The following is a 17,420-nucleotide window of genomic DNA, read 5'->3' as shown; positions in this document are numbered from 1 at the left end:
CTAAAAACATAGTAGGTGTTCAGTAAGTATTTGCTGAATGCATGAATGATTCTTTCATACTTTCTCATCCATTCTGAGTCTGTAAACACCTGTTTGTGATGCTTCTAGCTAAGCTTAAGAACATCTCTATGACTATTGAAAAGAAAAGTCTACATGAAATTAATACCCTAGGTTGGTGTCAAAACCCTGCCTTATTAGTGACCTCAACTAATCAACCTAGACATCAAATCTCTCCATCATATGCATATGAAAATATGTATAACCTTGGATTTTAAAATAGAAAATTATTCAGGCTTCTGATGTAGAAAACATAATTCTACTTGTGTCTATAGTTCTGTCCAGAGATGAGTGGCAACAGCTACTACATTCTTGAATAAAGATCTTTATTCATGTTTGAAAAACAGTACAGACTTTGAAACCATGTATGCTTCAAAGACTTGTGCTTTTTAAGCTTTGAACTGATTAGTAACATTATTAAATGTTCTAGGTTTTCAGAAATCAGAATCTTTGGAAGCATTAGTATTGTTCTCTTTCTCTCTATCCCTTTGAAATCCTCTTTCTTGCTTTTTTTTTGCACCTTGTTCCCTCACCTAGTCCCTAAATTCTCTCCATCTCAGAGGGATATTTTTGCTATTATTACTATTGATTATTATTTAATTAGAACTTTGTTCTTTAATTTTAAACTGATAATTCTTTCTTTCAAAAAATAACTAAATTCAGTTGCTTTTTAATCATATAACTCTGTTTTGTATTTTTCTTCCAAGATTTTAAATTCAAGTTAGTTAACATTCAATTGTGTATTTCATCTCAGTAGCTCTCGATGTTTTTTTTAGTGTTCCTAAAAAGTCTTTTCAAAGCAAAGTATTGTAGTGCAAAAAATGCATACTTTGCAAATGCAAAAATTAAAAAATTGACTTCACTAAAGACATGATTTGCCTAGACAAAGAAGGGAATTTTTTTTAGACACAGCAGAGCTACAAGCCAAGTGTCTCCATGGCTTTTTAAATATATTTTTTACCCTAAACACAAATCCTAAATGTTACACCTGGCAATAAAGCTGTGCTCTCCTACATAAATAACAACCCTAGTAATAAAATAATAATATACCTGCTACATATCAGGCTCATTCTCTCTTTCCCCCCACCCCACACACCCAACTGTAAGATATCATTACAGTTATTTCTAGAAAAATGAAAACAAAAGCCAGGAGTCACAGCTAGTAACTGATAGCAGTAAAAGTAAACTCCTTTCTTACTTCCTTTTTTGAGCTTATTTATTTATTTTGAGAGAGAGTGTGGGAGAAGCAGAGAGAGGAGAGAGATTGAATCCCAAGCAGGCTCTGCACTATCAGCACAGACCAGATACAGAGCTTGGAAGTCACAAACCATGATATCATGACCTGAGCCAAAATCAAGAGTCAGACACCCAACTGAGCCACCCAAGCACCCCAGCAGGAAAAGTAAACTGATGATGTTAACTCCACAATCCTTACCGAATTTTTCAAATTCTTTAAAAAAAAAAACCACCCAGAATTCCTTAGGACCTCAAATTCAAATTTCCAGCCAGTCAGACCAATATTTATTTGGTTTCCTAATACACACACACACACACACACACACACACACACACTATACACTATTTATTTACCATACTTTATATACTATATACTATATATATGGTACTATTCTCAGTCCTAGTACATAAAGAAATCCATATATTATAGATTTATTTTTTACATTTAAGCATATTTTCCTGAAAGCTTTTTTTTTTTTTATCACCTTAACCATTTTGTAAAATTTTAATTCCAGTGTAGTTAACATACAGTGTTATAGTAGTTTCAGGTGTACAATACAGTGATCCAACAATTCAATACATTACTCAGTGCTCATCTTAGTGTACTAATTCTCTTCACCTATTTCACCCATTCCTCAAACCACTTCCCCTCTGGGAACCATCAGTTTGTTCCTTATAGTTAAGAGTCTATTTTTTGGTTTGCGTCTTTTTCTTTTGTTTCTTAAATTCCAAAAATGAGTGGAATGGCATTTGTCTTTCTGCGGCTGGTTTATTTAACTTAGAATGATACCCTCTAGATCAATCCATGTTGTTGCAAATGGCAAAATTTCATACATTTTTTAATAGCTGTAATTGATAAAATACTCCATTGTATAAATACACCACGTCTTTATCCATCCATCTACTGATAAACACTTGAGTTGCTTCCATTGTAAATTGTAAATAATGCTCACCAACACTACTTGTTTCTTGTGTTTTTTATTTTAGCCATTCTGAAAGGTGTGACGTGATATCTCATTATGGCTTTGATTGCATTTCTGTAATGATGAGTGATGTTGAGCATCATTTCATGTGTCTGTTGGCCATCTATATGTCTTCCTTAGAAAAATGTCTGTTCATGTTCTGCCCTTTTTAAGTTGGATTATTTAGAGGGGATTGGTGTTGAGTTGTGTAAGTGCTTTACATATTTTGGATACTAACCCTTCATCAGATGTTATCTGCAAATATCTTCAGTAGGTTGTCTTTTAGTTTTGTTGATTGTTTCCTTTGCTGTAAAGCTATTTTTATCTTGATGAAGTACCAATAGTTCATTTTTGCTTTTGTTTCCCTTGCCTGAGGAGATAAATCTAGAAAAATGCTGCTACAGCTGATGTCAGAGAAATTACTGCGTGTGTTCTCTTTTAGGATTTTTATGGTTTCAAACCTCACATTTAGGTCTTTAATCCACTCTGAGTTTATTTTTGTGTATGAGGTAAGAAAGTCATCAGTTTCATTCTTCTGCATGTTGCTGTCCCGTTTTCCCAACACCATTTGTTGAAGAGACTATCTTTTTCCCATTGCCTATTCTTACCTCCTTGGTCAAAAATTAATTGATCATATGATCATGGGTTTATTCCTGGGCTCTTTATTCTGTTTTATTGATTTATGTGTCTATTTTTGTGCCAGTGGCCATACTGTTTTGATTATTATAGCTTTGCAGTATATCTTGAAATTTGGGATTGTCATATCTCTAATTTTGTTCTTCTTTTTCAAGGTTGCTTTGGCTATTTGGGGTCTTTTTTGCTTCCATACAAATTTTAGGATTGTTTACTATAGCTATGTGAAAAATGCTCTTGGTATTTTGATATAAATTGCATTAAATCTGTAAATTGCTTTGGGAAGAATGGACATTTTAACAATATTTGTTCTTCCAAACCATGAGCATGGAATATCTTTCCATTTGTTTGTTATCTTCAATTTTTCATTAGTGTTTGTTTGTTTGTTTGTTATATTTTAGAGACAGAGAGAAAGAAAGAGAGAGCCCACACTAAGGAGAGAGGCAGAGGGAGACAGAGAGAGAATCTTAAGCAGGCTCCATGCTCAGCAAGCCTGACACTGGGCTCAATCCCATGATCCTGGGATCATGATCTGGGCTGAAATCAAGAGCCAGATGCACAACCAACTGAGCTACCCAGGCACTCCCATCAAAGTTTTATAGCTCTCAGAGTATAGCTCTTCCATTTCCTTGGCTAAGTTTATTCTTAGGTATTTTATTATCTTTGTAAATGGGATTGTTTTAATTTCTCTTTCTGTTGGTTTATTATTAGTGTATCAAGATGCAATGAATTTCTGCATATTGATTTTGTATCCTGTGACCTTACTGAATTCATTTATTATCTCTAGTAGTTTTTTGGTCATCTTACTGGTTTCCTATATAGAGTATCATGTCATCTTCAAATAGTGAAAGTTTTACTTCTTCCTTGCCAATATGGAAGTTCTGTTTCTTCCTTGCCTTTTACTTCTTTTTCTTGTCTGATTGCTGTGGCTATGATTTTGAGTACTATATTGAATAAAAGTGGAGAGAGTGGACATTCTTGTATTGTTTTTGATCTTAAGTGAAAAGCTCTCAAGTTTTTCACCATTGCTTTTATTAGCTGTGGGTTTTTCATGTATGGCCTTTATTGAGGTATATTCCCTCTAAGTCTACTTTGTTAAGGGTTTTTTAATCATGAATGGATGTTCTACTTCATTGAGCTTTTTCGCATTGTGGTGAATGATTTTTGTAATATATTGTTGGTCTTGGTTTGCTATTTGTTGAAGATTTTTACATCTATGTTCATCAGAGAGAGTGGCTTGTAGTTCTCTTTTTCTGTAGTGTCTTTATCTGGTTTTGGTGTTAGGGTAATGCTGGCCTCATAGAATGAATTTGGAAGCTTTACTTCCTCTTCTATTTTTTGGAATGGTGTCAGAAGAATTGATATTAATTCTTCTTTAAATGTTTGGTAGAATTCATCTGTGAAGCTGTGTGGTCCTGAATTTTTGATTGTAGGGAGATTTTTGATTATTGATTCTATTTCATTGCTGGTAATCAGGCTGTTCAAATTTTTTATTTCTTCCGATTCAGTTTTGGGAGGTTTATGTTTCTAGGAATTTATCCATTTTTCTATGTTGTCCAATTTGGTGGCATATAATTTTTCATAATCTTCTCTTATAATCTTTTGTATCTCTGTGGTGTTTGTTATTTCTCCTCTTTATTTCTGATTTTGACTTTTTTTTTTTTTTTGATGAGTCTAGCTAAAGGTTTATCAATTTTGTTGATTGTTTCAAAGAACCAGCTCCTGGTTTCATCAATATGTTCTATTGTTTTTTTAGTTTCTATTTCATTTATTTCTGTTAGTCTAATCTTTTTTTAATTTCCCCCTCCCCTGCCACTGGGGATTTGTTTGTTCTTCTTTTTCTAGCTCCTTTATGTGTAACATTAGGTTGTTTGAGATTTTTCTTGCTTCATGAAGTAGGCCTGTATTGCTATACACTTCCCTCTTAAGACAGATTTTGCTGCATCCTCAAAATTTTGGACCATTGTGTTTTCATTTTCATTTGTCTACATGTATTTTTTTATTTACTCTGATTTCTTGGTTGACCTATTCATTGTTTAGTAGCATGTTATTTAACCTCCATGTATGTATGTTCTTTCTAGATATTTTTTCTTGTGGTTGATTTTTAATTTCATTGCATTGTGGTCAGAAAAGATGCATGGTATCTTTTCTTGTGGTTGATTTTTAATTTCATAGCATTGTGGTCAGAAAAGATGCATGGTATGACTCTAATTATTTTTAAATTTGTTGAGATTTATTTTGTGGCCTAATATGTGATCTACTCTGGACAGTGGTCCATGCACACTTAAAGAGAATGTGCATTCTGTTGTTTTAGGATGGAATGTTCTGAATATATCTGTTAGGTCCATCTGGCCCAAATGTGTCATTCAAAGCTATTGTTTCCTTGTTGATTTTCTGTTTGCATGATCTATCCATTGTTATAAGTCGGGTGTTAAAGTCCCATATTATTACTGTATTACTATTGATTACTTTCTTTATGCTTGTTATTAGCTGCTTTATGCATTTGGGTGTTTATGTTGGTGCATAAACATTTACAATTGTTATATCTTCTTGTTGGTTTGTTCCCTTTATGACTATACAGTGTACTTATTTGTCTCTTGTTACAGTCTTATTTTAAAGTCTATTTTGTCTAATATAAATATTGCTACCCAGCTTTCCTTTCACTTCATTTGCATGATAAATGCTGTTCTATCCTTTCACTTTTAATCTGCACATGTCTTTAGGTCTGAAATGAGTCTCTAGTAGGCAGCATATAGATGGCTCCTGCTTTTTTATTCATTCTGTCACCCTATGTCTTTTGATTAAAGCATTTAGTCAATTTATAATCAAAGTAATTATTGATGGGTATGTACGTACTGCCATTTTGTTATTTTATGGTCACTTTTGGAGTTCTCTGTTACTTTCTTCTCTTGCTCTCTTCTCTCACAGTTTGCTGATTTCCTTAAGGATATACTTGGATTCCTTTCTCTTCATTTTTCATGTATCCATTACTCATTTTTGATTTGTGGCTACCATTACATCTACATATAACATCTTATGCACATAGCAATCTATACTTAAAGTTGATGGTTCCTTAAGTTTGAAACTATTCCTTACTCTTCTCCCCTCCATGTTTTAGGTATATGGTGTCATAGTTTATATCCTTTTATTTGTGAATCTCTTCACTAGTTTTTATAGATATACTTAATTTTACTGCTTTTGTGCTTCCTACTTTTCTTACTCCTCCTTATGGTCTATCCTTTCCACTTAAAGAGTCTCCTTAACATTTCTTGTAGGGCTGGTTTAGTGGTCATGAATTCCTTTAACTTTTATTTGTCTGAGAAATTCTTTCTTCTTCTGTTCTGAATGATAGCTTTTCTGGATAGAGTATTCTTGGCTGCTGGTTTTCTTCCTTTCAGCACTTTGAATATATCATGCCACTTTCTGGCTTGCAAAGGTTCTGCTGAAAAATCAGCTGATAGACTTAAGGGATTTCCCTTGTATGTAACTGTTTTCTCTTGCTCTTTTTGAAATTATCATCTCATCACTACTTTTTTCCATTTTAATTGCTATGTGTCTTAGTGTGGACCTCATTGGGTTAATATTGTTGGGAGCTCTCTGTGCCTACTGGATCTAGATTTCTGTTTCCTTCCTCAGATACAGAAAGTTTACAGCTATTATTTCTTCAAAACAGTTTTCTGCCCCCTTTTCTCTCTTCTCCTTCTGGGATCACTATAATGTGAATGTTATTATGCTTGATGGTGTCACTAAGTTCCTTAAGTTTCTTTTCATTTTTTTAATATGAATTTTATTGTCAAATTGGTTTCCATACAACACCCAGTGCTCATCCCAAACAGGTGCCCTCAATGCCCATCACCCACTTTCCCTTCCCTCCCACCCCCTATCAACACTCAGTTTATGGTTTGGCTCCCTCCCTAAGTTTTTTTTTTTTTCCTTCCTGTCCCCCATGGGTTTCTGTTAAGTTTCTCAGTATCCACCTAAGAGTGAAAACATATGGTATCTGTCATTCTCTGTATGACTTATTTCACTTAGCATAACACTCTCCAGTTCCATCCACGTTGCTACAAAAGGCCATATTTCAGTCTTTCTCATTGCCAAGTAGTATTCCATTGTGTATATAAACCACAATTTCTTTATCCATTCATCAGTTGATGGACATTTAGGCTCTTTCCATAATTTGGCTATTGTTGAGAGTGCTGCTATAAACATTGGGGCACAAGTGCCCCTATGCATCAGCACTCCTGTATCCCTTGGGTAAATTCCTAGCAGTGCTATTCCTGGGTCATAAGGTAGATCTATTTTTAATTTTTTGAGGAACCTCCACACTGTTTTCCTGAGTGGCTGCACCAGTTTGCATTCCCACTAACAGTGTAAGAGGGTTTCCATTTCTCCACATCCTCGCCAGCATCTATCATCTCCTGACTTGTTCATTTTAGCCACTCTGACTGGTGTGAGGTGGTATTTGAGTGTGGTTTTGATTTGTATTTCCCTGATGAGGAGCGACATTGAGCATCTTTTCATGTGCCTGTTGGCCATCTGGATGTCTTCTTTAGAGAAGTGTCTATTCATGTTTTCTGCCCATTTCTTCACCGGATTATTTGTTTTTCAGGTGTGGAGTTTGGTGAGTTCTTTATAGATTTTGGATACTAGCCCATTGTCCGATATGTCATTTTTAAATATCTTTTCCCATTCCATTGTTTGCCTTTTAGTTTTGTTGATTGTTTCCTTTGCAGTGCAGAAGCTTTTTATCTTCATGAGGTCCCAATAGTTCATTTTTGCTTTTAATTACCTTGCCTTTGGGGATGTGTCAAGTGAGAAATTGCTGCAGCTGAAAAACTAAAAGGCAACCGACAGAATGGGAGAAGATATTTGCAAATGATGTATCAGATAAAGGGTTAGTATCCAAACTCTACAAAGAACTTATCAAACTCAACATCCAAAAACCAAATAATCCAGTGAAGAAGTGGGTAAAAGACATGAATACACACTTCTCCAAAGAAGACATCCAGATGGCCAACCAACACAGGAAAAAATGCTCAACATCACTCATCATCAGGGAAATACAAATCAAAACCACCATGAGATACCACCTTACACCTGTCAGAATGGCTAACATTAACAACTCAGGCAACAACAGATGTTGGTGAGGATGCAGAGAAAGAGGATCTCTTTTGCATTGTTGGTGGCAATGCAAGCTGGTGCAGCCACTCTGGAAAACAGTATGGAGGCTCCTCAAAAACTAAAAATAGAACTACCCTACGACCCAGCAATTGCACTACTAGGCATTTATCCACGGGATACAGGTGTGCTGTTTCGAAGGGACACATGCACCCCCATGTTTATAGCAGCACTATCAACAATAGCCAAAGTATGGAAAGAGCCCAAATGTCCATCGATGGATGAACGGATAAAGAAGATGTGGTATATATATACAATGGAGTATTACTCGGCAATCAAAAAGAATGAAATCTTGCCATTTGCAACTATGTGGATGGAACTGGAGGGTATTATGCTAAGTGAAATTAGTCAGTGAGAGAAAGAAAAAAATCATATGACTTCACTCATATGAGAACTTTAAGAGACAAAACAGATGAACATAAAGCAAGGAAAGTAAAAATAACATAAAAACAGGGAGGGGGACAAAACAGAAGAAATTCATAAAAATGGAGAACAAACTGAGGGTCGCTGGAGGGGTGGTGGGAGGAGGGATGGGCTAAATGGGTAAGAGGCATTAAGGAATCTACTACTGAAATCATTGCTTCACTCTATGCTAACTAATTTCAATGTAAATTAAAAAAAATAAAGTTAAAAAAAAAAGAAATTGCTGCGGCTGAGGTCAGAGAGGTTTCTTCCTGCTTTCTCCTCTAGAGTTTTGATGGTTTCCTGTCTCACATTCAGGTCCTTTATCCATTTTGAGTTCATTTTTGTGAATGGTGTAAGAAAGTGGTCTAGTTACATTCTTCTGCATGTTGCTGTCCAGTTCTCCCAGCACCATTTGTTAAAGAAACTGTTTTCCATTGGATATTCTTTCCTGCTTTGTCAAAGATTACTTGGCCATACTTTTGTGGGTCTAATTATGGGGTTTCTATTATATTCCATTGGTGTATGTGTCTGTTTTTGTGCCAATACCATGCTGTCTTCGTGATTACAGCTTTGTAGTAGAGACTAAAGTCTAGGATTGTGATGCCTCCTGCTTTGGTCTTCTTCTTCAAAATTACTTTGGCTATTCGGGGCCTTTTGTGGTTCCATATGAATTTTAGAATTGTTTGTTCTAGTTTCAAGAAGAATGCTGGTGCAATTTTGATTAGGATTGCATTGAATGTGTAGATAGCTTTGGGTGGTATTGACATTTTAACAATATTTATATTGTTAAATATATAATATAAATATAAATATATTTATATTTATATTAAGAATATTTATTCTTCCAATCCATGAGCATGGAATGTTTTTCCATTTCTTTATATCGTCTTCAATTTCCTTCATAAGCTTTCATTGTTTTCAGCATACAGATATTTTACATCTTTGGTTAGGTTTATTTCTAGGTATTTTAGGATTCTTGGTGCAATTGTGAATGGGATCAGTTTCGTTATTTGTTTTTCTGTTGCGTCATTGTTAGTGTATAACAATGCAACTGATTTCTGTACATTGATTTTGTATCCTGCGACTTTGCTGAATTCATGTATCAGTTCTAGCAGACTTTTGGGGGAGTCTATCGGATTTTCCATGTATAATATCATGTCATCTGCAAAAAGTGAAAGCTTGACTTCATCTTTGCCAATTTTGATGCCTTTGATTTCCTTTTGTTGTCTGATTGCTGATAATAGCACTTCCAACACTATGTTAAACAACAGCGGTGAGAGTGGACATCTCTGTTGTGTTCCTGATCTCAGGGAGAAAGCTCTCAGTTTTTCCCCATTGAGGATGATATTAGCTGTGGGCTTTTCATAAATGGCTTTTATGATGTGTAAGTATGTCCCTTCTATCCTGACATTCTCAAGGGTTTTTATTAAGAAAGGATGTTGAATTTTTTCAAATGCTTTTTCCTGCATCAATTGACAGGATCATATGGTTCTTATCTTTTCTTTTATTAATTTGATGTATCGCATTGTTTGATTTTAGAATGTTGAACAAGCCCTGCAGCCCAGGAATGACTCCCACTTGATCATTGTGAATAATTCTTTTTATATGCTGTTGAATTTGATTTGCTAGTATTTTATTGAGAATTTTTGCAACCATATTCATCAGGGATATTGGTCTGTAGTTCTCTTTTTTTACTGGGTCTCTGGTTTAGGAATCAAAGTAATGCTGGCTTCATAGAATGAGTCTGGAAGTTTTCCTTCCCTTTCTATTTTTTTGAAGAGCTTAAGAAGGATAGGTATTATCTCTGCTTTAAAAGTCTGGTAGAATTCCCCTGGGAGGCCATCTGGTCCTGGACTCTTATTTGTTGGGAGATTTTTGATAACTGATTCAATTTCTTCGCTGGTTATGGGTCTGTTCAAGTTTTCGATTTCTTCCTGTTTGAGTTTTGGAAGTGTGTGGGTGCTTAGGAATTTGTCCATTTCTTCCAGGTTGTCCAGTTTGTTGCATATAATCTTTCATAGTATTCCCTGACAATTGCTTGTATTTCTGAAGGATTGGTTGTAATAATTCCATTTTAATTCATGATTTTATCTATTTGGGTCATCTCCCTTTTCTTTTTGAGAAGCCTGGCTAGAAGTTTATTGATTTTGTTTATTTTTTTCAAAAAACCAACTCTTGGTTTCATTGATCTGGTCTACAGTTTTTTTTTAGATTCTATATTGTTTATTTCTGCTCTGATCTTTATTATTTCTCTTCTTCTGCTGGGTTTGGGGTGTCTTTGCTGTTCTGCTTCTATTTCCTTTAGGTGTGCTGTTAGATTTTGTATTTGGGATTTTTCTTGTTTCTTGAGATAGGCCTGGATTGCAATGTAGTTTCCTCTCAGGACTGCCTTTGCTGCATCCCAAAGCGTTTGGATTGTTGTATTTTCATCTTCATTTGTTTCCATATATTTTTTAAATTTCCTCTCTGATTGCCTGGCTGACCCATTCATTCGTTAGTAGGGTGTTCTTTAACCTCCATGCTTTTGGAGGTTTTTCAGACTTTTTCCTGTGGTTGATTTCAAGCTTCATAGCATTGTGGTCTGAAAGTATGCATGGTATGATCTCAATTCTTTTATACTTATGAAGGGCTGTTTTGTGACCCAGTATGTGATCTATCTTGGAGAATATTCCATGTGCACTTGAGAAGAAAGTATATTCTGTTGCTTTGGGATGCAGAGTTCTAAATATATCTGTCAAGTCCATCTGATCCAATGTATCATTCAGGGCCCTTGTTTCTTTATTGATCCTGTGTCTAGATGATCTATCCATTACTGTAAATAGAGTATTAAAGTCCCCTGCAATTACCACATTCTTATCAATAAGGTTGCTTGTGTTTGTGATTGTTTTATATATTTGGGGGCTCCCATATTTGGCGCACAGACATTTATAATTGTTAGCTCTTCCTGATGGATAGACCCTGTAATTATTATATAATGCCCTTCTTCATCTCTCGTTACAGCCTTTAAAGTCTAGTTTGTCTGGTATAAGTATGGCTACTCCAGCTTTCTTTTGATTTCTAGTAGCATGATAGATAGTTCTCCATCCCCTCACTTTCAATCTGAAGGTGTCCTCAGGTCTAAAATGAGTCTCTTGTAGACAGCAAATAGACGGGTCTTGGTTTTTTATCTATTCTGATACCCTATGTCTTTTGGTTGGAGCATATAGTCCATTTACATTCAGTGTTATTATAGAAAGATATGGGTTTAGAGTCATTGTGATGTCTGTAGGTTTCATGCTTGTAGAGATGTCTCTGGTACTTTGTCTCACAGGATCCCCCTTAGGATCTCTTGTAGGGCTGGGTTAGTGGTGATGAATTCCTTCAGTTTTTGTTTGTTTGGGAAAGACCTTTATCTCTCCTTCTATTCTGAATGACAGACTTGCTGGATAAAGGATTCTCAGCTGCATATTTTTTTCTGTTCATCACATTGAAGATTTCCTGCCATTCCTTTCTGGCCTGCCAAGTTTCAGTAGATAGATCTGCCACTAGTTTTATGGGTCTCCCTTTATAAGTTAGAGCGTGTTTATCCCTAGCTGCTTTCAGAATTTTCTCTTTATCCTTGTATTTTGCCAGTTTCACTATGATATGTCATGCAGAAGATCGATTCAAATTATGTCTGAAGGGAGTTCTCTGTGTCTATTGGATTCAATGCCTTTTTCCTTCCCCAGATCAGGAAAGTTCTCAACTATGATTTGTCCAAGTACACCTTCAGCCCCTTTCTCTCTCTCTTCCTCTTCTGGAATTCTTATTATGTGGATATTGTTCCATTGGATTGTATCACTTAGTTCTCTAATTCTCCCCCTCATACTCCTGAATTTTTTTATCTTTTTCTCAGCTTCCTCTTTTTCCATAATTTTATCTTCAAATTCACCTATTCTCTCCTCTGCCTTTTCAATCTGAGCTGTGGTCGCCTTCATTTTATTTTGCACCCATTTATAGCATTTTTTAGCTCCTCATGACTATTTCTTAGTCCCTTGATCTCTGTAGCAATAGATTCTCTGCTGTCCTGTATACTTTTTTCAAGCCCAGCAATTAATTTTATGACTATTATTTTAAATTCATGTTCCATTATATTGCTTAAATCATTTTTGATCAATTTGTTAGCTGTTGCTACTTCCTGGAGTTTCTTTTGAGGAGAATTCTTCTGTTTTGTCATTTTGGATAGTCCCTGGAGTGGCGTGGAACTGCAGGGCACTTCCCCTGTGCTGTCTGGAGTAACTTTTGTTGGTGGGCGGGGCTGCAGTCAGACCCGATGTCTGCCCCCAGCCCACCGCTGGGGCCACAGTCAGACTGGTGTGTACCTTATCATCTCCTCTCCTAGGGGCAGGACTCACTGTGGAGTGCTGTGGCCCCTGTCTGGGCTACTTGCACACTGCCAGGCTTGTGGTGCTGCTTTGACAGGATCTGGCATATTAGCCAGGGTGGATCCACAAAGATGCACAGGGGTGGTAGAGACAGGCTTAGCTCACTTTGCAGTCGGTGGTCCCCTGCGGGAGGGGCCCTGCAGCACCGGGAGGGAGGCAGAGCCATTGGAGGGATGGATTCACAGAAGCACAGCGTTGGCTGTTTGTGTGGTACAAGCAAATTTGGTGATGGGAACTGGTTCCCTTTGGGATTACAGCTGGGGGATGGGAGAGGGAGATGGCGCTGGCCAGCACCTTGCTTCCCTGCCAATCTGAGCTCCATCTTCCGGGGCTCGACACCTCTCCCTCCCAGTGTCCTCTCGCCCTCCCACTCTCTGAGCAGAGCTGTTGACTTTTAACATTCCAGATATTAAGTCCCGCTGGCTGTCAGAACTCACACAGTCTGGCCCCTCCGCTTTTGCAAGCCAGACTCTGGGGCTCTGCCTTGCCAGGCGGGCTGCCCCTCCACTGCCCCGGCTCCCTCCCACCAGTCTATGTAGCGTGCACTGCCTCTCTTCCCTTCCTACCCTCTTCCATGGGCCTCTTATCTACGCTTGGCTCTGGAGAGTCCATTCTGCTAGTCTTCTGGAGGTTTTCTGGGTTATTTAGGCAGGTGTGGGTGGAATCTAAGTGATCAGCAGGACGAGGTGAGCCCAGTGCCCTCCTATGCTGCCATCTTCCCTTCATTTTTTGTTATTATTTTCTCCTATTCAGTTTGATTGCTTTACATTACTCTGTCCTCCAGGTCACTGATCTGTTCTTCTGCTTCCTCTAGTGTACTCTTTATTCCATCTGGTGTATTGTTAATTATTGAGTTCATCATTCTGATCGGTTCTTTATGTTTTCTTTCTCTTTGTTTAGGGTCTCACTGAGGTCCTCCACTCATTTCTCAAGTCCTGTGAGTATATTTATGATTATTTTTTATTTTTTTAAGTTTAATTTATTTTGATATAGAGCACAAGTTGGGGAGGGGCAGAGGGAGAGAGAGTGAATCCCAGGTAGGCTCTGCACAGTGCTTGAACTCATGACCCAGGAGATTGTGACTTGAGCCAAAGTCAGACACTTAACTGACTGAACCACACAGGTGCCCCTATGATCATTACTTTAAATTCTCTATCAGGCATATGATTTTTTTCATTTTGCTATCTTGCTATGATTTTGTTCTGTTCTTTCATTTGGGACATAGTGTCCTCACTTATTGAATTCTCTGTGCCTTTGGGACATAGTCTTCTCATTTCATCTAACTTTTTGCATCTCTTTCTATGTCAGCTATGTTTCCTGCTCTTGAAAGTAATGGTCTTATGAAGAAGACATCCTATAGTGCTCTACAGAACAATGTCATGTTCACCAGATCCCACTTCAGGGATCTGAAGTCTCCTATGTGTATTATGTTTGCCCTACTATTGTGGTTGAGCCACTTTTGTCTTCCGTGTAGTTGTCTTCAATGGCTCTTTTGCCTGTTGTGGGTAGGATGAAGTTCCTGTATTGTTACTGGACATGTCTAGGGCAACCTTTGGTTTGAGTTGAATCAGACCAGGAATTTGCCATAGATGCAGTAGCATCAAACTGCAGGGTACTTTCCCTGTACTGTACCCTGAGAAACTTGCTGGTTTCAGAACCAGCCCACTGTTGGTGTTCAATTGGACTCATATGTGTGGTTGTTTCCCCCTCTCACCTGGGCAGGAGTCACGTTGGAGTCCTGCTAGCCCCTGTTGGGGCTGCTTGCACACTGCCAGATTTGTGGCACTGCTTTAGATGGGCTCTTGCCAAGTTTATATACTGGAGGGGGCAGGTCTTTAGGAGGACAAGAGGTTGGAGTGCACAGTGTTAGAAAGTTTGGCGGAGAGTGTTGGTGCTGTGCTGGTTTCTGCAGGTATCTGTGTATGTAGGCTGGAGGGAGTGGGAAGGGTGGGGAGTGAAATGGCACCTGTCAGCTCTTTTGTTCCTGGAGAAGTATCCTAATGATGCTTGTTCCTCCGGTACATGCTCTTGAGATTAGTAAACAAATCTCCCTTCTGTATACCCCAGGCAGTTTTCAAACTGCTGCTTCTATGCTGTATCTCAGTGGAGCTATTTGTTGTGCTGTCCCATTAAAGGCAGAGACTCTGACCTCCCAGTTCTCCCAGAGCTGAGCCCAGTGATTTTTGCAGTTCCAGGTGTTAAGCCCCACTGAAGAAATTATAAAATTTGGTCCCTCTGGTTTTCAAAGCCAAATATTAGAGGATGAGGGTTTTGTCCTTCCTCTGCCTGAAGTGCCTGGGGTCTGTTTCTTCTCTTCACATACACAGCATCCCTCCTTCCAGTGGACAGTCCCATGAGTCCATTTAGCTCCAGACCACATCTCTTCCCTTCCTACCCTCTTCACTGTGGCCTCCTCTCTACATTTAGTGGTGGAAACTCTGTTTTGCCAGTCTTTGAGTCATTTTCTGGGTTATTTACACTGATGTGAATGTTATCTAGTTGTATTCATGGGAAAAAGTGAGCTTAGGGTTCTCCTAGTCCACCATCTTTCCTGTAAATCTGAAAGCTTTTTTTTTAAACAGAATTCTTGAGATATAATTCATCTACCAGAAAATCTACCATTTAAAGTACACAATTCTGTGGTTTCTAGTATATTCACAGAATTGTGCAACCATCATCACAATCTAATTCCAGAACATTACCCCAAAAATAAATTTATCCATTAGCAGTCATTTCATTTCCTCCCACCCATAGCCACAAGCAACCACTAATCTATTTCCTCTTTCTATGGGTTTACCTATTCTGGACTTCGCATATAAATGGAATCCTACAATATGCCGTCACTTGTATATTGCTTCTTTCACTGAGCATAATGTTATCAAGGTTCATTCATGTCGTAGCACATATCAATAATTGATTTCTTTTTATTGTCAGACAATAAATAGTCCATTGTATGGGCATACTCCATTTTATTTATCCATTCATCAATTGATGGATATTTGGGTTGTTTCCACTTTTTGGCTACTATAAGTAATGCTGCTATGGACATTTGTGTTCAAGTTTTGTGTGAACATATGTTTTCATTTCTCTTAGGTATAGAGCTAGGAGTGAAATTGTTGAGTCATATGGTAAATCTATGTTTAGCATTTTGAGGAACTGCCAAACTGGTTTTCCAAATGTACTATTTTACATTCTGACCAGCAATGTATTAGGGTTCCAATTTCTCCACATCCAGCAAGACCCATTCTTATAACTTACCACATGAAACAGTTTAATAAGGGGTAGTTTCACACACACACACACACACACACACACAAATACAGAAAAGACTTACCAAAGGTTTACTTGTAGTGCTTGTGAATTTCTCCACAATTACAAAGGAAGAGTTCAGTGTAGCTGATATAGCTCAATTTGAGTTCTGCTCTGGAGAGCATAATATGTAAATATCAATATCAGAGGTTCTTCCTCCAAATGTATATAATTATCATTATCATAGCCATTAGTATTTTTAAAAAAAAAATACCAAAACTAGTGATCATTAACCATGTTCAAAGGTTACATTTTGTCATGATCCAACCTAAAGATAGCCTTTCTATCTAAATTTTCTAAATGATAGGGGCACCTGGATGGCTCAACTGGTTAAGCATCTGACTCTTGATTTCTTCTCAGGTCATGATCTCACAGTTCATGAGTTTGAGCCCTGCAGCACAGAGCCTGCTTGGATTTTCTGTCTGCCTCTCTCTCTGCCCCTCGCGCTCATGCACTCTCTCTCTCCCTCCCTCTTTCTCCCTCTCTTTCCCTCTCAAAAAGAATAAATATTTTAAAAAGTAAATAATTAAAAGTTTAAATTGTCTAAATGATAGGCATATCAAACCATGTTCTCCACATTTCCCTACAAAACAAACAAACAAACAAACAAACAAACAAACAAAAACAAAACAAAAACCATCTCCAGGCAAAATTGAGCTTTTTGTACACATTAAGTATATGTAATCTCTAAATCTTGGACTGAAAAATGTTTAATTTAGGTATTACAGCATACTCCATGGTCTCCAGCAAAATGCTGCACATTAGGAACTTAGCAAATAGTTAGTCAATGAGGGAAGGAAGGAAGGAGGGAGAGAAGAAAAAAGAACATAAAGAAAAGGGAAGGAAGAAAGTTAGTTAAAAAATTTAAGGATTCCTCTGGAAAACAGAAAGGTAAGTATTCACTAGAGTATAAGCATATTCAGAAAGCCAGAGTGTGTACAAATTAAGGCCCTCCAAAATGTGTGGTAGAATACCATATGTGAAGCTTCACCAATATTTGTCTATGTATGACTAGGGTTGATTATAACTGATTTTAAATAACCTGACAGATACCTGTTTCAATGACTAGACATAAACCTGGAATCTAGGGAAGTAATAATATACCATTGCTAGATCCATTAAGAAAGGTTATAGGAGAGGGTTAGTTACCAAAGTTAAACAGATGAATATAAGAAAGTGTTAATGCTGAATGGGTTAGAAGAGAGAAAGGTCTAAATATTATAACCCCTGAGAACTG

At 37.3% G+C, this 17,420-nt stretch overlaps 2 long non-coding RNA genes across 4 annotated transcripts in view; one reads left to right on the top strand and one right to left on the bottom strand.

The window, feature by feature from the left end:
- Positions 1-17,420, bottom strand: part of LOC132684177 (uncharacterized) — a 406,296-nt gene that overhangs the window by 228,852 nt on the left and 160,024 nt on the right. The window lies entirely within an intron of this gene.
- The window catches only part of LOC132684178 (uncharacterized), a 115,739-nt gene that overhangs the window by 83,982 nt on the left and 14,337 nt on the right, over positions 1-17,420 (top strand). For both annotated transcript variants that reach the window (XR_009612602.3, XR_009612603.3), the window contains one exon: positions 13,775-13,811. This is a non-coding gene — a long non-coding RNA (uncharacterized LOC132684178). The remainder of the gene's footprint in view (positions 1-13,774; positions 13,812-17,420) is intronic.

The sequence above is a fragment of the Panthera onca genome, chromosome C2, assembly GCF_046562875.1.
Source record: "Panthera onca isolate mPanOnc1 chromosome C2, mPanOnc1 haplotype 2, whole genome shotgun sequence".
NCBI classification, from domain to species: Eukaryota; Metazoa; Chordata; class Mammalia; order Carnivora; family Felidae; genus Panthera; species Panthera onca.
This window is presented reverse-complemented; position numbering and strand designations above follow the sequence as displayed.